The 19708-nt window shown below is 44.9% G+C and overlaps 1 long non-coding RNA gene across 1 annotated transcript in view; it reads right to left on the bottom strand.

The window, feature by feature from the left end:
- Positions 1-18248, bottom strand: part of LOC114629412 — a 43149-nt gene extending 24901 nt beyond the window's left edge. The window contains exons 1-3 of the long non-coding RNA XR_003712665.1: positions 18178-18248; positions 4271-4401; positions 467-532 (exon numbers count right to left, since the gene is read on the bottom strand). This is a non-coding gene — a long non-coding RNA (uncharacterized LOC114629412). The remainder of the gene's footprint in view (positions 1-466; positions 533-4270; positions 4402-18177) is intronic.
- Between the last annotated feature and the right edge of the window lie 1460 nt (positions 18249-19708).

Here is a 19708-nt window from a genome sequence, read left to right as displayed (position 1 = left end):
TCCCCTTCCCCTTCCCCTTTCCTTTCTCCTTCTCCTTCATCTTGATTTTTCAAGACAAGATTCCTCTGTGTAGCTCTGGCTATCCTAGAACTTGCTCCATAGTACAAGCTGGCCTTGAACTCACAGAGATCCCCGTGCCTCTGGCTCCAAAGTGCTGACATTAAAGTCATATAGCTTAAATGCTTTCTTCTATAAGTTGCTTTGGCCACAGTGTTTTGTCATAAAACAGAAAGTAACTAAGAAAGCCAATAAGCCAAGAACTTTGGAGGCAGGCCACATAGACCTAAGGAGGAACTGAGGATGGGATCCAGGCTTACTGCATAATTTGTGCAGGAAACTGCCTCCGTGGCTGAGTATGGTAACATTAACTGGTCTTCTCAGATAAGGAATTCTTCCGCTTCTGTATTTGTAATAAAGAATGCTACCATCCCCTCTGGGTGGCCTTGGTCATCCCAAAGCAACTTACTGTTATTGTGGCAGTTCCCGCAATTTTGAGTAGCAGCAAGAACACACTTCAGTCTGGTTTGTGAGCCTTTGGGGTGAAATGACAGATACAGACATGAGTCATTCACCATGTTTTCAGCACCCAAGAAGCCCTTGGCCCTCTCGGCAGTCCTACACTGTTGCGTCCTTTCCATCATCCTCTAACCAAAAACGAAGCACACGGTCACTCCTTATCTATCAAACATCTGTCGCTCTAATACAGTCAGCCCCCAGTTCCCAAAGCAGGGTCTATCTGCACAGCATGCTCACTTTTCAATTCGAATGTAGAGAACAAGTTATTAGAGGCATATTCTTAGTGTGTCTTCAAGACTCTGCTCCCAGGCCTGCACAGAGGTAAAGGAAAGTCTAAGACAACTTGTTTGATGGTTTATGGTGCTGAAGAAGCCATGGCCTCTTAGATTCTAGGGAACCACTGAGATACTAACCCTCCCTAGCTCCCCTCCTACCTTCCAGCTTATTTCCTTTAGAGATAGTTCATCTGATTTTTCCCATATAATAAATCTGCCTAAAAATATTGAAAAGGAAAACCTTAGGCAGCTGAACTTCCCCAGCACACTCCAGAATGTTCTAAGTGGACTTGCAGCAATGCTTGGGCCAATGTGGCTCCAGCGTGAATCCATTCAAAGAGACTCGTGTTAAGATTTTAAGACACTATTTTTTCCTTTTTAAAAATCTTTTTTGTTCTGAGAAAGAGTCTCATAGCCCATGGTTATAAAAATGTGCCACCTTACCCGGCACATCGTGCTGGGGTCCAACCCAAGGCCTTGCACATGCTAAGCAAATATTCTGTAACTGAGTTATATCCTAGTTCTTTTTTGGGTTTATACTTTTATTTTAGTTAAAATACAGCCATGGTACACATGTACAAGGCAGCATGCATGGAATCTACCACAATGGCTTTATAACTTCCTCATATTTATTTTCATTCCAGTGTTAAGCTTTAAGTCAGATGTGGTAGCACATGACATAACACTGTCCCTCACAGGGCTGAGGCAGGTTTGTAAGTTTGAGGTCAGATTGTGTTACCTGCCAGTTCTGTGCCAGTTTGAGCCACAGTGGGGAGGAGTAAGGGGGGGAGACACTAGAGAGATAGCTTAGTTATCAAAATGCTTGCTGGAGGTCCGCAGTTTGATCCCCAGCACCCACTTAAAAGCCAGGCATAGCAGCGGGTGCCTATAATCCTAGTTCTGGAGAGGTAGACCCAGATCCTTGGGCTGTCTGTCCAGCTAGTCTAGATGAATGAGTGAGCACCAGGTTTAATGAAAGACCTCTCCAACAAAAGAAAGGAATGAAGGAAAGAAGGGAGGGAAGGAGGGAGGGAGGGAGGGAGGGAGGGAGGGAGGAAGGAAGGAAGAGAAGAAAGAAGAGGAGAGGAGAGGAGAGGAGAATAAGCTGAGAGGGACCAAGAAAAAAACACATGACATTGACCTTTGGCTGCTGCACATATGTACACACAGAAGAACACACACACACACACACACACACACACACACACACACACGGTGGGGTGGCTCTCATCTGCGGTGACAGATTTTTCAGGTACCCTGACCTGATCATTACACATCAGACATACAGAACTCCTTTGTGTTAAATACATTCACAGTCCTCTCTATTATATATTTCAAACAGTAAGTCAGTTATCACTCATCATTATGTCACTGAACTATAGAACACTGGAAGTCGTTTCTTGGATCTAACTACATGCCAGTACCCATTACATATCCTCTCAATTCTCCACTCCCACACACCCTTCCCAGACTCTGATTACTATTCCATTCTGCATTTTAAGTTATATCTTATTGTATGTGTGTCTGTGCACATGTGTGTATGAGAGAGAGAGAGAGAGAGAGAGAGAGAGAGAGAGAGAGAGAGAGAGAGGAGAGAGAGAGAGAGAGAGAGAGAGAGAGAGAGAGAGACTGACTATGTATGAAACATGCCATGGAATATGTGTAGAGACAGTGAACAACTTTGTGTAGTCAGTTTGCTCCTTCTACCTCAATGTGGATTCCAGGGACTGAACCCAGGATACCAAGGCTTGCACGGCAAACACCTTTACCCACTGAATCATCTCGCCAGCCCCTATACTCTATTTCTTTGAAATAAAATTTTTACCTCCATATATAAAAGAGAACATATATTATGTAAGTTTTTTTAAAGCGCTAGTCTGTGGCTCAGTGATAGAGTACTTGATAGAAGTCCTGGATTTAAGCATTGTACAGAGAAAATAAAATAAAACAAAAACACTTCACTAAGGTATGTCTCAGTCAATGGTGGAATGTTTTTTGTTATTCAGAATGCTACGGCAGGAGAGTAACAAGTTCAAGGACAGCCTGGACCACAGAGTGAAGTTCAATGGCAAACTGGGGATCTTGGTGAAACTTCAAAGGTAAAAGATGACGGTTGAGAAGACAGCACAGACAGTAATTGTATATATGTGTGAGGCCCCAGATTCAACCCTTAGTCCTACAAAAGACTTCCATCACTTAAGAACATGAATGTCTTTTTGTTTGTCTGCCAGTGGCCTTCCCCAGACTTTTGGGGAATGGTACTGGGCAGGACATAGTATAGGATGAAGTCTAGAGACTGATGATCCCTGGCTTATAATCTGATTTTATTTGTGCTTTAGTAAGTGTTGATTTCTTACTGTTTGTGCTTTAATAAGCACTGGTTTCTTACTCCATAATTCTAACTCTCTTACTATTTGTGCCTTAATAACTGCTGGTTCCTTACTCTGTAAATGTTTTACTATTTTGTGCTTTAATAAGAGCTGGTTTCTTACTCTGTAACTCTGACTCTCTTATTGTTTGTGCTTTAGTAAGTGCTGGTTTCTTTCTTCCAAGGACTTCTCACTGGCAAAGTGAGAGGTTCGGAACTCACTAACTCTTTGTGAATCAGAGAGAATAGGATGGAAGACAAAATCCTTTACAGAGGCAATATGCACAGACACACACTCTGTTGGAGCTCGGCCATCTGTCTTATCAACTCCACAAGTGTTCATGCATACTTACATACATACACATATACCTACACATGTATGTGTAGCCAAACACACACACACACACACACACACACACACACACACACACACATATTAGGATGGATGGGTGGAGCAGAGCCCCCAAGCCAGCCACTTCATTCCTTTTATCTGGCCTTCTTATACCTTCTTAGACAAAAGTTCTTTAGAAAATTACCCCATAGATAAAATAGTATACAAAAGAGGAGTTATAGAAGGATGTCAAAGCAGTGTTGCATTCTATAGGCTCATCATGAGATCAAATCTACAGTTTGGCCTCGGTTAATGATAGTGCACACCTGTGGCTTCATCCTTGGATCTGACCTACAACAACTGTTTTTCCTTGATCACAAATTTGTCTTAAGCCTATTCCTCTTCTTAGTGTAATTGTGAAAGTTCACTGTTCTTATTATGCAGCCTTTACTTACTATTCTATGTGGAGTGGGCACCTTTACTCTTGATTCTGCTTTTATTAAATCTTTCTGGCAAAACAGCTAAAACTATCTCCCAAAAACATTCTTTCTAAGATTATTTGAATCAAACCAGGAATTCTATAAAACCATTAATTCATCTAAACAGCATTAATTCATGAAAGTTCATCTTTTGCCCAATAATCATTAAACTACATAATGGTGACAGGAAAAGCATATGAACAGTAAGAAGCAATCCTGAGATGAAGTCTCTTGGGCCTTGCTTCTCAGAGCTCACTCATTGCAGGGCATGCAAAAATGGTGGGCCATCTCCAGAGCATACTTGCATTCCTTTAGTCTTTCTTAGATGACTCCTGACAGTTGTCCAGGAATGGGTTCCTCGAGGCAGTGTTGTTCTTGATTCCCATCATAACATAAAAGGAAACTCTCACAATGTCTGGAGCCCTTGGTGTCCTGCAGATGAAAGAGGAGGATTATCTGTGGGTCTGTGGTACCCGTGCATGGGCGTGGGTCCTGTTGGGCTGCCTTGTGGATCCCACGTGTCTGCCGCCCCAGGCAGCTGGAACCACGGCTGGAGGAGCAGAAGCGCAGAAATTTGACTGAGTTCACTCCACAGGGTGCCAGGCGGACACTGGGCTATGAGAAGCCACCAAGCTCCGCCCAGGCGTGGAGAGGTCTCAGCCTGAAGACCCTCAGTGCAGAGCTCCTGGGTTAGGGGTTTCCAGGCCGAAGCAGCTAGATGGGGACCGGCTGGTCTCTGTCCTTGGGACACCACTGGGAGCCACAGAAGAACTGAGACGTGGGGCCATTCTGGCTGGACCACCCACAGCCAAGAGGGGCGAGAGGGAGAAGCTCCGGCAGCACCCCGAGGGGTAGTAGTACTCTTGGTCACTGCGATTTGCTTGGCTGGGTCAAGACTGGCTCAGCCAGCTTGCTTGAGTTGGCAGGGATCTGTGGCCGGAACATAGAAAGGTCCTCCACGGGAGATTAGACAGCAGTGGCTCTGTAGTCAAAGGACCCCTCTACGGTTCTCCACAATGGGCCCCAAAGATAAGAAGTCCATGGTTTTAAAAGATTTATTGTCATGACGGAAAGTGGATGTAGCTGTACCCTGTGTCCTCAGGGTGGGCCTGAGGCTAAATACCATTTGTAAGGAGGATGGTCTGGGAAGGAATGCTTAATTGGCTGTGCCCTCTGGTCTTTAGGTATCTCATTAATATGGAGATCTCTTGAGGCTCTGCTGCCTGTAGTCATTCCCTCTACCTGTGGAGGTGCTGGTAGGGGTGTTGCCCTACATGACTGAAAGGTGCAGATCAATGGAGGTCTTCGGCCATGTGTCAGGAGCCTGGAGTCTGGGAGCGTAGCAAAATGCATGCCATCCCTTGCAGGGATAGCTGTTGGGTCTGTGGCCATCTCTGGCCAAGCTATCCTTTCACGGCCCCACAGATATCCTCAAATTGCTTACCACAGGAACTTACTTAGGTGGCAAGAACTTTGACTTCCAGATGGAACAGGACATATATAAAAGGAAAGGGGATGGGCCTGCATAATAAATCTGAAGAGAACTTGAAAATTATGATCTAGAGCTCAGAGAGATCTAGAATATAGCCCATGCCCTGACTATTTTGCATTTAGGTAGCAAAGAGATCCCCATAAGAGACTCAATTGTCTGGCAAACATGCGTGCAAAGGAGAGTCATCAGCTCAGGAAGTTAGCACAGTAGAGATATGGACTGGCCTGGTAAGCAAGGCAGGGGGAGCAGGAGAAGCAGGGTGTGAGGCTGGGGAGATAACTTAGAAAAGTGTCTACTATGTAGGAAGGCATGGGGATCAATTTGATCCCCAGAACCCACATTAAAAAAAAAAGCCAGGCATTGCCAGGCAGTGATGGCATATACCTTTAATCCTAGCAGTTGGGAGACAAAGGCAAACAGATCTCTGGTCTACAAAGCAAGTTCACACTGTCTTTCAAAAAAAAAAAAAAATGCCAGGTTGACAATGTTTTTTAAAGCATAGCACTGAGAAGGCAGAGCTAGGTGGATACCTGGGACTTGCTGGTCTAAGTCAGCAATGACACTCAACATTGATCTCTGGCCTCAACACATATGTATACACAGGTGCACACATACAAATGAAAACTAGAAACAAAGGGAGGAAGAGGAGGGGAGGGGAGGGGCGAGGAGGGAGGAGAGGGAAAGGAAAGGGAAGGGGAAAGGGAAGGTGACTCTCTCTTGAGAGCCCAGACCCACTCTGAGTCTGTCTGACGCTCTGTAGAGCTTCCTTGAAAAGCCCATATCCACACTTTTGTTATTTCTAAACTCTTGCCCTCAGGCTTATATTGAAACATATTTTTTAAAGACTTTTTAAAACTGTATATGTATGTGGAGGTTAGGGGTGTGTGCGCATGAGTGTCAAGTGCACATGAAGGCCAGAGGCACCAGATCCCCAGAACTGAACTTACTGGCTGGACTCAGGTCTTCTACAAGAGCAGTATGTACTCTTGATTGCCACATCATCTCTCCAGATCTGAGTTGTCTTGGGGCGAGGTGTGGTGGGAGGAGGAGGAGGAGGAGGAGGAAGAGGAGGAGGAGGAGGAAGAGGAGGAGGAGGAAGAGGAGAGAAGAGAAGGAGGAGAGAAGAGGAGGAGGAGAGAAGAGGAGGAGGAGGAGGAGGAGGTAAGAAGGAGGGGAGAAAAGAGAGAAAAAAGAAACTCCATTGTGGAAAAAGACAGGAGCACAGGAGCTAGTCATGGGTGTGAGCTCAGACTGGAAATCTCATTACCTAGAAACAGAAGAGCCTGGCTTCCCACCTCACACAAAGGTGAACACGTTATGCATAGTCAGTGCCCTTGAGGAAAGACAACTTTGCAGGGCCACAGACGCGACAGAGTGGCTGACGTCAAGTGGGGAAGTCATAGACATTACTCCACTGATTTCTGTGCTCAAAAGCCACGAAACCAAAGCGGGTTCTTGCCCACACAATGCCTTCCTTGTACGATAGAAACATAGCTTGTGTTATATAAACCAGTCCTCCGATGGTTGTTTTCTGCCAGTCATGATGGCGGGGCTTTCCACTCTGCTGTCTTCAAAACTGTTGGGAGGGGCATAGTCCAAACAAACCCTGTCATGTCCTGTGGGTGTCTGCTGACAGCAGTGTACTTGTTGACTTCAGCTCCCCTGATGTAATAACGGGGGCCTCATATGGGTTTCTTCTAGAAGGGATGTCTGCAGTCCTGTTTGGAAATCTGAGCGCTAGAGAGGCTGACTCACTTCCGGTAGCCTACTGCCCCTGCAGAGCACGGAAGCAATCCCACTAACAGCCTTGAGCTGGCTCACTAACTCTTCACTACCAGAGAAGAAGCAGCTGTAAAGACAAATAACTTCTCCTACCTTTGTAGTCTTTACAAGAGACGTTAGACTAAATACAATTAGCACTAACTCTAATTCAGACCTTTCAGAAGATGATCAATGCCAGTTAATCTTTCATTTGTTTTTGTTTTTTGATACAGGAGCTCATCCATTGCTCAGGTCTAGAACTCACTGTGTAGCTCAGACTGGACTTGAACTTGCAGCAATCCTCATACATCTCCTGAGTGTTAGGATTGTAGGTATGAGCCACCATAACTACCTTCTGCCTATTAATTTAAAGGTGTGTTCTGTCACTTCACAGCTATTAGCTGGTGTGTGTGTGTGTGTATGTGTGTGTGTGTGTCTTTTCCCACAACAACCAATTTCCCAGCACTAGCTGGGCATCCTGTAATCTGGTTTTGACACTTAATTCCTGGAGTTAGAGCCTGCTTTCACAGCTTGGTCCGTGTTACTGTAGGAACCGTTTTTTGAGCACTTGGAGCCATCAGAAGGTGGGGCCTGACTGGAAGAAGTGAGTCACCCACTAAGGGCAGGCAACTCAGTTGGTGGGGGGAATAGGGGCGTGTTCCACTTTCTGCTTTCTGTCTGTGGTCATGATGTGAGGAGCCCCAGCCTAGGATGAAGCCTCCCACCACCATGCCCCTCCTGTCGTGGTGGAGTGCAGGTCGTCCGGAAACCATGTGCCAAAACAAACCTTTCTTCTCTTAAGGTGCTTCTGGCCAGTATTTGTCAGAGTGAGAAAAGTGACTCATTCAGCCCAAGACTTCCTGCACTTCACAAGTCCAGGTATCCCGTGCTTCTGGTCAACTGTTGTAAGTTAAAGATTCCTAGAATCCCCTGCTCAACTTTAATCGTTTGGTAAAGTGGCCCCCAGAGCTTGAGGAATGACCACCTCATCCCTTCCAACCAATCACCACACAGCTCTCACGAGCAGATGACTCCAAAGCAGCTTTTCTGCTATCAACTTAGCCTCTTCTTTTATGTCCTGTCCCAATATGATGTTCATTCACTTGAACATATCATAATTACCTATACTAACATTGAGCAGTTTCTATGTGTTAGGCACTGGTCTAAACACAGAGAATGTACCTACTCGTTTAATATTCACCATATTAAATACAGGCAGATATTCTCACCATGCCCATTTTGCAGGCCATAAAACTGAGGTTCAAGATTCTTACCATTAATAAGCAATAATGAGCATATGAGCACAGAGCCTGGCACTCTACTCACTGTGTCTTACTGTCATTTATTAAGGTACAACTTTCTGACTGTAGAATACCTACAACCGACCCTGACTGTGGCTGATTCCACAGCAGCAAATCCTGTGTCTTATTGTCAATGTTTGTTTCCTGAGACATCATCTTACTCAGTAGCCTACATTAGTCTGAAACGTACTGTGTACATCAAACTAACCCCCAATTTAAAGCAAACCTCCTGAATCAGTTCCTACGTGCTGGGATTACCATTGTGAGCCTCCATGCCCGACTGTGAACTATGCCATTTGAGAATCCAACATTGCATTCTGTTTTCTGGGCAACGCCTCTCAGCACAGCCAGACAGCAGGGACCTTGTCACTGGGCTTGGCAGATGTTCTTAGCCTGCTTTTGTCACAAAGTCCAAAGGATCACAGAAGAGCTGCTTCCCCAGCTGGATGGTTCTGAGGCCTGTGTTCTCCCCTCTGGAGCCCATTGTTTGCAGGGTCCATTGTTTTTTTTTAAAGGGGGGCATTGTTCTCCTGTCTGGTTTTGTGTTCTTCTTCCTGTCCATCTGGTCACTGACCATTGTTCTCATTTGTTTGCTCACTGTTGCTGTGATAACATGATGAGAAAAAACACCTTAGGAGAGGAAAGGGTTTATTTCAGCTTACATTTCCAGGGGCTCACAGTTCATCCTGGGAGGAAGTTAGGCTGTGAACTTGAAGCAGAAACCATGAAGGAATGCTTCTTGCTGGTTCACAAGTTTATGCTTAGCTAACTTTCTTACATAGTTCAGGACCAGCTGACAAGTTATTCTTCGACAACAACATGAGCCAATTCAAGCCAAATTAAAGTATATAAAGACAGGTTTGTTGGGGGGCAGCTGTCAAATGGGTTCACTGGTCCCAAGAAATGAGGTCAGGGAAGTTGCCATAGGGGGAGAGACAGAGGGGAGGGGAAAGAGAGGAAGAGCATGCACACACAAGAAGAGAGAAAAAGAGAGGGAGAGAGAAAAGAGACCAACATGTCTGGATTATATAGGAAAGAGCTCCTTGGGGGAGGGGAAGCCCAGCCCCTGGGCTGCAAACTTCAGAGCAAAGGGTGGGGTATGCCAGCCATGTCCTGTAACAGGTAGGGACTAAGGGATGCTGGGAGAACCTGGAAGCCAGAAACTTACTGTGTACTCTGCCTTGGTATGTTAAATATGCACCTTAGCCCCATGTCCTGGGTCTGAAACCCAACACCACCTGCCCAGGGAATGGTGCCATTCACAGTGGCTGTTACAGGCTTTAACCTACCTCCTGTAACAGTTAACAAAAGACAATCCCACACAACAAGCCCACAGGCCAGTCCACTCTGGGCAATCCCTCAACTGAGACTCCCTTCTAGAGAAACTGTGTCAAGTTGGCAATTAAAGCTCACTGGGACTACCATTGCTCACAGTTCCCCACTCTTCTCTCTCTCCTGGCTACCTTTTTCTCTCCCATGTTTAAATGGCCTCAGAACTACTTGCCCTTTCCTCTGCCTGAATTTTAATCCTGAACTTTCAAGAGAGCTGAGTGTGAGCAATATCAGTTCTTCCGACCAACCTCCCCTTCCTCCAGGAAGCCCTCCCTCCTCACTGCTCCTGAGCCTCTTGTCCTATGCAGCTGTGTCAAGGAAATTGTCCCTCAGTTTACTACCTTCCTCCCACTGACTGTCCAGGAAGGAGTGTGGTCTCCTCTGAAGGTGACAGTGACTCTCCCTTAACCTTTAATAGGATTTGAATGTAAGTAACAAAATGGCTGCCTGCTTGCTCCCGTTCTGATTGATTTCTCCTCTCCAAGGAAAGTGGCTGGGCTGAATGCGTGGGTATCCCTTTCAATTCCTGAGAATGCCTTTACTCAGCTCTTTCCATCAGCTCACCCTTGTCTGACCTCTAATCAGTCTTCACACCCTTTTGCTACCGTGCCTTTGAGAACCTTTAGTTACAAGGCCACCCAACACTTGAGAAATGTTTTCACCTTTCCTTGTTCAGGGAACCTGCCATTGACAAACATTCTGGAATAACTGAGACACACTTGAGTTCCATCTTCTGTTGCTGATTTAGTCACAGCAGCAAAGTGTGAAAATATATTACAAGGACACAGACACCACGGCAAAAACACATTTGGGTCTGACGTAGATTTAATTTAAGACATAGGCCATTGCCAACACAAACAACAGCCACTGCCTGCAGCCACGCCACTCCCCCTACACACACACACACACACACACACACACACACACACACACACACACGCCTCTACTCAGAACTGGGAACCTTTTGTTCTCAGCAGCTTCCTCATTTTTGATCCGAGAAAACTTTGGAGGCAGCCACCAGGCTCTGTGGATGAAGGAAAGCACTCGTTTCCAAGCCTGGCAACCTGAGTGTGATACCCCAGACCCACAACGAGCCTGAGCCTTTGAACCCCTGGTTAGGACTACCTTGGATCTTGGCCTCAGGAAACCTTGAGGAATGGGTGCTTAAGGCCATTGTCTGGTGTCCATACAGACTGTGCAGCTGGGGTTTATAGTCTTGTAAGCCTTTTGCATTTCCGCTTTCCTTCTACTCCACCCTCTCTACTCAGAATTAGAGTCAAGCACAGAGTTACAGCACGAGAGTGGAGATGGAGATCTGCAGGTGCACCCTGAGAAGCCAGCTTTGCCATCACTGCTTAGCGTGGTGCTTCTCAACCTGTGGGTTGCAACCCTTCAGGGGATGGAATGACCCCTTCAGGGGTTGCCTAAGACCATCTGAAAACATGTTACAGTTCATAACAGTAGCAAAATTACAGTTATGAAGTAGCAAACTAAATAATTTTATGGCGGGGGGGTCACCACAACATGAGAAACTGTATTAAAGAGTCGCAGAATCAGGAAGGGTGAGAACCACAGGCCTAGCAGAATAATAATTCTTGACCTCTTTTAGTAAAGCGTGTTACCATGAGCCTCAAATTGCTGGACAGACTCGTGTTTATTCCTGATTGCTGCTAGAGCAGCTCACCATGATGTGTCTTTAAAAAAAATTTGTTTTGAATTACTAATTTTATTTTATTCTATATGTATGGATATTTTGCCTGCATGTATGTATATGTACCACACATGTGCCTATGGATGGTTGTGAGACACCATGTGGATTCTGAGAACTGACCTGTGGTCCTCTGAAAGAACACATAGAACCATCTCTGCAATCTCACGGACAGTGTTTTAAAACAGCACCAGTGAGGAATAGAGAGATAACTCCGTGCTTAAGAACACTGGCTGTTCTTCCAGAGGACCTGGGTTCAATTCTCAGAACCTACATGGTTCTGAGCATGCTCACAGCAGTCTGTAACTTCAGGAAACCTGATGTCCTCTCCTAGCCTCTGGATACTAGGCATGTATGTGATACACAAATATACACATATGTAAAGCATTGAATTTAAACACATTGAATTTTTAAAAAAATAGCACCAATATGTAATCACATGGTTGTAGAGGTCTAAAATGAATCCTTCAAGAACTAGTAACAAGATATCCATCCGCATGGCCACATCTCTCTGGGAGCTGCAGACAGACTCTACTCCTTGCCTTTTTGCCTTCTAAACACAGCCCAGGTCCACTGAGTGGGAAACCATCCTAGCTCCCACTTTCATCTTCAAGTCTTCTGTTGTCCAGACCCTCTTGTCACTGATAGTGACCTACATGATTACCCTTGGACAATCCACAGTAACCTCTCCCTTGCAAAATCCTCAGTCACATCGGTAAGATCCCATCATACATAAGGTGACAGTTGCACACATTCTGTGATAAGGACCTTGGCATCCGTGGAGCTATTATTTGGCTCACCACAGCAGCATCCAGCAGGAGACACATGTGGCCAACTCTAATTATTTATGAAATACCAATCTGACAGAAAATTATACAATGATGTCATTTTTTTTTACCAAGTCTGTGACTCAGTACAAGCTGTATCCAATCTTAGCATTGCCCCCACTTTATTCAGTGATGGAATATTAAGGATTGAGATGTGGCTCAGGGGTAGATCACTTGCCTAGCATATGGAAGGCTCTGGATTTGGTCCTCAGCATGGCAAAATTTTGAACTTAAATATGGAGCTTTAGTTGAAGCTCCCTGCTCTGTAAGTCCTCTAGCTTCCCCTATTCAAGAGGATTCAGGTGGCTGTTGGTCTCCCCCACTGCCCTGTTGCATCCATATGTATATGCAGATTACCAGAGACCACAGAGGATATCGTGGGTCCTGTTCTATCACTGTCTGCTTTATTCCCTTGAAATGGGGTCTCCCACTGAATTTGGAGCTAGGCTGGTAGCTGTCTCTGTTCCTGTTCCCAGCCCCACAGAGCTTAGTTTACAGGTGTACATACAGCCACATCCAGGTCTTTATATGGGGTGATAGGGATTCACATTCAGGTCCTCATGCTCACACAGCACAGAGTCTTACTCACTGAGTATCTCTCCAACCCCCCTCAAGTGTCTTTTGAAATTATTCCCCTGCATGGCTTTATATGTTCAGTGCCATTTTGCTACCTCCAGGTCATTAAGGCCTCTAACAAGTGACATTTGCCCATGGTGGTCACCTCCAGGAAGCTTCCTGAGCCAGGCCTCCTACTATGGCCATTCTCTCATTCAAAAGGTGTCAGCCCTGGAACAAGGGCAAGTGTGGGAGTAGGGCATGGAAGAGCCATTCCCTCCAGAACAGCACATTATCATGCTGAGAATAATTCTAATACACAGCATGGTTCCTGTGTCTGTTATTTTTCTAATTGATATGACCAAATACCTGACAAGATGCATTTAAGGAGGGAAGGGATTCTTCTAGGTCATAGTTTGCAGGTACAGGTCACTATGAGAGAGATGCCATGGAAGCAGGAACAGGAGGCTGCTAGTCATATTGGATCCACAGTCAGAAAGCAGGGAGTACCAATGTTGATGTGACTGCTTTATTTCATCCTCTAAAACTTCAGTTTGGAAGCTGGAGAGATGACCAGCAGTTCAGAGCACTTGTTCTTGCAAAATACCTAGGTTAGGTTCCTAACATGCATATAATGACTCACAACTATCTGTTACAGTCCCAGGGGACCATACACTGTCATAGGCACCAGCTGCACAGACACACACACACACATGCATGCACATGCATATGCACATATAAACAAACAGATATACATGCAAGCAAACCACTCATACACATAAAATATATCTTTTTTAAAAAATTAAAACTTCAGCTTGTGGGATGGTACCACCTACATTAAGGGTGAGACTTTTCAGTTAATCTTTTCTGGAAATACCTTCATAAATCCCAGACATGTTTCCATGGAAATTCTGTGATAACAAGCATCACAGTTCCTAAATGCCAGGCAACTCCGTTACCTGATGCTCAGCAGAACAGGGCAATCAGTTATGAGGCTGGAGGAAGTAAGGCTGAGTCAGTCCTGTCGTGCAGCAGTGATGGCTTCCACGAGAATTCTATGAGAATTTTCACCCAAACCCTGGCTCTGGAACTTAACTGAAGGTGTAGGCCCATGAGAGGGAGTGGAGTCTTGGGCCACTGATAGAATTTGGTCAGGAAGAATGGGAGGACTGAATGGGGGTGCCAAAGACTTTCCTGGCAGAGGGAATGGCATATGCAGAGGGTGGTGTGAAACGCATGCACTGGCTAAAGCATCAGAAGGAAGTGAGAGGTGGTGGGGACCAGAGCTTTTAGTGCCCTGTGCACTGTGCTGTAGATTTTTCCCTCTACATCATGGAAACAGACAATGTGAAGTAGGGGAGATGGTAAACTAACCTGAGTGGGATTTCTGCCACGGCATATCCTGGCTGGTGTGACCTTCTAGGCCAGTGGTTCACAACCTTCCTAATGCTGCCAACCCTTTAATACAGTTTCCTCACATTACAATGACCCCCTCAACCATAAAACTGTTCTTGTTGCTACTTCCTAACTGTAATTTTGCTGCTATTATGAGTTGTAATATAAATAACTGACATGCAGGATATCTGATATGTGACCCCTGTGGGAGTCGTGATCCATAGGTTGAGAACTATTGTCCTAGGGCGATTGTTTTGTTTTGTTAGCTCTTCAAAGGCTAGATGAGATAGTATGTGTAAAGCCTGCCTAGAACATTCAAAGGATTCACTAATGGCAAACCAACTCCTACTTGGTATTGTTGTTATTGAAGGCATTTGGCCAGGAGAAGGCAGGAGCCTTTCCTGCTCCTCTGTGGGTGAGAGAAGAGAGGATTTGCTGTTCCAGAGCCCTACAGGCATCCTCTCCTGGCTAACTGTATGGAAGGTTCCAGGAAAGTTGGCAGGAAGAGTGTATACCAACCTCCCAGGGAATTTCCCAGCAGCTCAGCCTCCCAAGGAGCTGGAGAGAAAAATTGAATCATGTCTCTTTAGAGGCCAGAATTCTCAGCTTTCTCGGGCCTCCCCTGTAGCTCCAGCCATATCTACAGCAGGAAGCAAGTCAAGGGGGTAGAGGTGCTGGCAGCATATCTATGGTCTGAAGATCTTCAACCCAAGCCAGACATGGTGGTGCATGCCTGCAGTACTAACACTTGGGAGGTAGAAGCAGGAGGATCACAGGTTCAAAGCCCAGCTGAGCTACATGATACCCTGTTTCAAAAGCAGTAACAACAAAGAAAATGGATCTGTCCCTTACTGTGTCACGAAAAGCAGGATCTTCTGTGGCTTGAGCTGAAAAAGTAGCTCAGTTGATAGAGTGCTTGCATGGCACACACAAAACTCAATGTTTAATCCCCAGCACTGCAGAAAACCAAGCAAGATGGCATAAGCTTGTAATCTCAACATTTGAAAAGTGAAGGCAGGAAGATCAGGAGTTCAAATTCATCCTTGGCTATATAGTGAGTTCAAGACCAACCTAGGATACATAACAAAATCTTCTTCAGCTCAGCCTTGTCTTCTACCCCACACCTCTTGCTCATCCACTAAACCACCCTCCAGGGAGCCACGTGACTCTGGGTCACCAGAGTATTCTGATAAGTTGGACACCTGTGGACTGTCAGGTGTGGGCAAGGCCATTTGTTGCTCACTCTGGGCATCTCACCTGCCAGTAGTGTTTTGAGATGTTCAGAGACTATATCCTGTGTCAGTAGAATATACAGCATGGATGAGTCTTCCAACCATTTGTCTTCAGGGAATAAGTTAAAGAAGAAAGATATGACAGATCACCAGTGACAGAGTCATCCCGTGATTTAACTCACCAGCCATGACAAAGGTCATCTCTCACCCTTGCCAGCTATAGTATCAGAGGAGTCTCTGATTGCCAGGCCAGGAAAGGTAACTTTGATCCGTCACATATTTTGGGCCCAAGGACTGTGGGAAATCCTCCGGCTGTGTTGTGTTGAGAGTCAGATTAGGCTGTACTCCAAGACAAGATTGCCAAAAATCCTACTCTCAGACCAGCTCAACCTCGAGGCAATGGCACCCTCCTCCCCTCTCCACCTGTATGTCCAGCTCTAGGAGATAAAATCTGACTGGAGCTGGGCATAGTGGCACATTCTGCAATGCCAGCACTTAAGAGACTGGGGTAGGAGGACAGTCTAGGCTAATGTTTCTCAACCTTCCTAATGCTGCAACTCTTTAATACAGATCCTAATGTTGTGGTGACCCTCAACCATAAAATTACTTTCATGGCTACTTCATAACTGTATTTCTGCTACTGTTCTGAATTTCAATATAAATATCTATGTTTTCCAATGGTCTTAGGTAACTCCTGTGAAAGAGTCCTTCAACTCCCAAAGCCTAGACTTGAATAAAATAGTGTCTCTACTAGTCATCCTTTCCTGGTTTCAGTAGAATGTAGCAGGTAGCACTTGTGCTATTGTGCCCGTTCCCCCATCTCTATACATTTCCCTGAGAAGACTGCTCAAGGAGAAATCCAAGCTTGGGTGGTAGGCTGCCGAATGTATCTCCTTGTTCCTGTTTTGATCCCTGTTCTTGTTTGTGTTCCTGTTTTGTGGGGAGTATAAAAGGGAGCTATGCGGTTGAAAATACAGCATTTGGTTCTTTACCAGATGACTCCTTGTCTTTCTTTCTCTCGCCCTCAGCCCTCCGTCAATCCAAGGAACTCAGTCAGCTATGCTGGCATAGCTGACACTCGGGCCTGGTGACATGACTGTAGGATGCCCTCTGGCAACCAATGATCATACCACACCCAGAGAAAAGCACTCACCATGTAGTGACCATACTGTGTCAGAAATATAAATGAACACGCGTGAGCGGGGGAGGGGGTGGTAGGGAGAGAGAAACTTGCTGATGATTACAATGGTTTACAGCAGAATTTGATGAGCTCCAAAGAGACCTCTTTATAAGCAAATATGAAAGATAGATGAAAATGCAGAATCTCTGCGGGAGTAATACAAAGGAGAGAAGTAGGGTGTAGTCAACTGACTAACCTGCTAGAGGTCTGAGGGAGACATTTCTGCAGAGTTTAGCCAAAGAGTCAGTGCTCAGGCAGCCCTCAATGTGGAGTTGAGCTGCTGAGTCAAAGTATGGGACCATGGATGGCTGTCATAGAGGCAAAAGACCCGACTAGGTTCAGGTAGATGAACTGGTAGACAAAGGGATAGCAGGTCCTGACGGATGAACAGGGGAGATGGGGTAATTTAAATACGGTTGGGACAGCTGAGAGTTCTCTGCTTGTCAACATCTTTACATACTCCTTATGAGATGGCAGGTGATGGGTCAGAAGGGCAATTACCATCTGTGTTAAGCGTCCTCCTCTTGATGGGGTCCAGGTGAGGGTTCTGTGCCCTTTCCTCCCTCTGGTGAGTTTATTAAGTTCTTAGGCTTGGTTTTCTTGATTATTTTAATTCACCCATTTCTCAATGGTCCCAACTTTGATTTTTTTTTCAAGACAGAATTTCTCAGGGTAGTCCTGGCTAGTTTTGAACTCACTCTGTAGAACAGGTCAGCCTTGGACTCAAAGATCTTCCTGCTTCTGCTTCCTGAATGCTGGGATTAAAAGTGTGCACCACCACTGCCCGGCCCCAATTTTTATAGGGAATCACTCTGTTCACTTTTAGAAATAAGTGGTTTATCAGTCTGTGCCTATCTATGGTATAAGAGTGGTGAAGTTGATTACCTGCCTTTGTCTTTGCATACATAATGGAGCTAAACACTGCATGTAAAATGGAGTCATTACACGCAAGTTTAACCTAGGGGAAAAACAGCGTTTTATACAATATGGAGGAACTTGGAGCTGGGCACACAGCATGTTCTTAACACCCCAGAACTCTAGCTCAAAAACAAAAGCAAACAAACAAAATCACTTGACTCAACATGGAAGACAAAAATGACTTCCCCTGCTTTTCAAGAAAGTTAAGAAAATGAGAGTCTTGGTGACATGGGAGTGCTTTTAATTGCAGATAGATAAGCATGAATGATAAAGAAACTGTGTCTCATATAGGAAGACTGGAGGAGCTCTGGACTGTGGTCTTTACAGTTCTTATAGCATCTTTTCTCAGGGTATTAAAATGGTCACAGATGACCCATACATCACACCTTTACCCCCACATCCATAAATTGGAGCATCAAAAACAAAAAAACTTCACATCTCAGATTTGCTCTTTTGTTGTGTAATAATTTTCTCTACATTAAATTCAGAACACTAAATGGAACTTACCAGGCTGTGGGAGTAGACAACTCACAAGTCTCAAGATGCTTCTGAAACTTACAAGACTAACAAGGCCTCTCCTGTAGAAGACAGACTTTGGGTCATTCAATGAAAAGCACTTACCACAACTAATCAGGTGAAAGACTGTAGTTTTGAGTAACAAAACTACAGGAACCATACTTATGAGTCTCTGATAAAAGGGGCGGAGATTGGTCTGCACAGCTGATTTTCAATCTGTAGTTGGTTACAGAAGGAATTTAGTTCTTGTAACTGTGTGGGGGGTCCCTGCAAGCATACCAGGGAAATGATCCTGGTGAGGTAAGAATGAAACTAGTTTCAACATGATTTAGTTTGCTGATCCTGGGCCAAACTTCTGTAATTTGACACCAGACAGTTTATTTTAGCCATATTTTAGTACAGCACAAGCCAGGCAGTGATGGTACATGCCTTTAATCCCAGCACTCGGGAGGCAGAGGCAAGGAGATCTCCATGAGTTCAAGACCAGCCTGGTCTACAGAGTGAGTTCTAAGACAGCCAGGGCTACACAGAGAAACCCTGTCTCAAAATATCAGGAAAAGAAAAACAAAACAATTTTGGGGGAAAAAAAGTTCCCTGATGGCAATTAACTCGGTCCTGTATGTTCAGCAAAGCTTAAGATGTGTTTACATCAAAACTCGTTCTTTCATCTTTCATAGAGATGGAGTCTGTTGATTTAGAAATAATGGACAAAACAAGGGTCTAGGGAGAATGACTGAGGTAAAAAATAATGCCTATGGCAGTCAGGATTGGCCTGGCCCTAAGACAACATAGAAATCACTTAGCTGTTGTAAATATAAGTAATATCTCTCATAAAGATGGGTCTTTATGGACTAAGAAGCAACACTCAAAGATTTATGGAGGAAAAGTCTGGGATAAACAAACAGTACTCTAGGGGATTCAGGTGAAGCTTTTGCTCTTACAGATAGCAAAAAAATCACCAGGTTGTAAACTTCATCCTTTCCCAGCATTCTGGGAGGAAAACAGGCAAACATCTCCTTAGTTTGAAGAGACAAGCATGCATGTTTCTGTTTCCTGGCTTCTCTAGTACTTGTCTGTGTACACAAGACCTCTTACTTTCTACCTTCCTGTGTGAATGAAAGTTGTTTTGGAATACTATCCTCAGGGAAGGATACGGCCATTGCTGTCTTGAATTCTCTGCAGCTAAGCTAAACACAGTATGCCTAAACAAGATTGGGCCCATTAACTTTCCATCATGAATGACAGAGGGCCTCATAAGGCCAAGCACCTCAAGGATGTATAAACAGTCAATGGTACAGCCTTACAATACCCTGTCCCTCCCTGCAAATATATTAGCAGTTACTGGTGGTGCAAGACATTTTTCTTTAATAATATAGCCACTTATAAGTTGCCCATGCCCCTGTAAAGTAACCCCTCATTCATACTCCTGCAAGAACCCTTAATAAAACTCACTGATTCACAAAGCTAGGCTTGAGTAGTATCTTAAGCTATTACCACCACAACAAAACTCCATGACCAAAAG

This window comes from Grammomys surdaster, unplaced genomic scaffold (genome assembly GCF_004785775.1).
Source record: "Grammomys surdaster isolate TR1022 unplaced genomic scaffold, NIH_TR_1.0 310, whole genome shotgun sequence".
NCBI lineage: Eukaryota > Metazoa > Chordata > Mammalia > Rodentia > Muridae > Grammomys > Grammomys surdaster.
The sequence above is the reverse complement of the archived record's forward strand: the minus strand, read 5'-3'. Positions and strand labels throughout refer to the sequence as shown.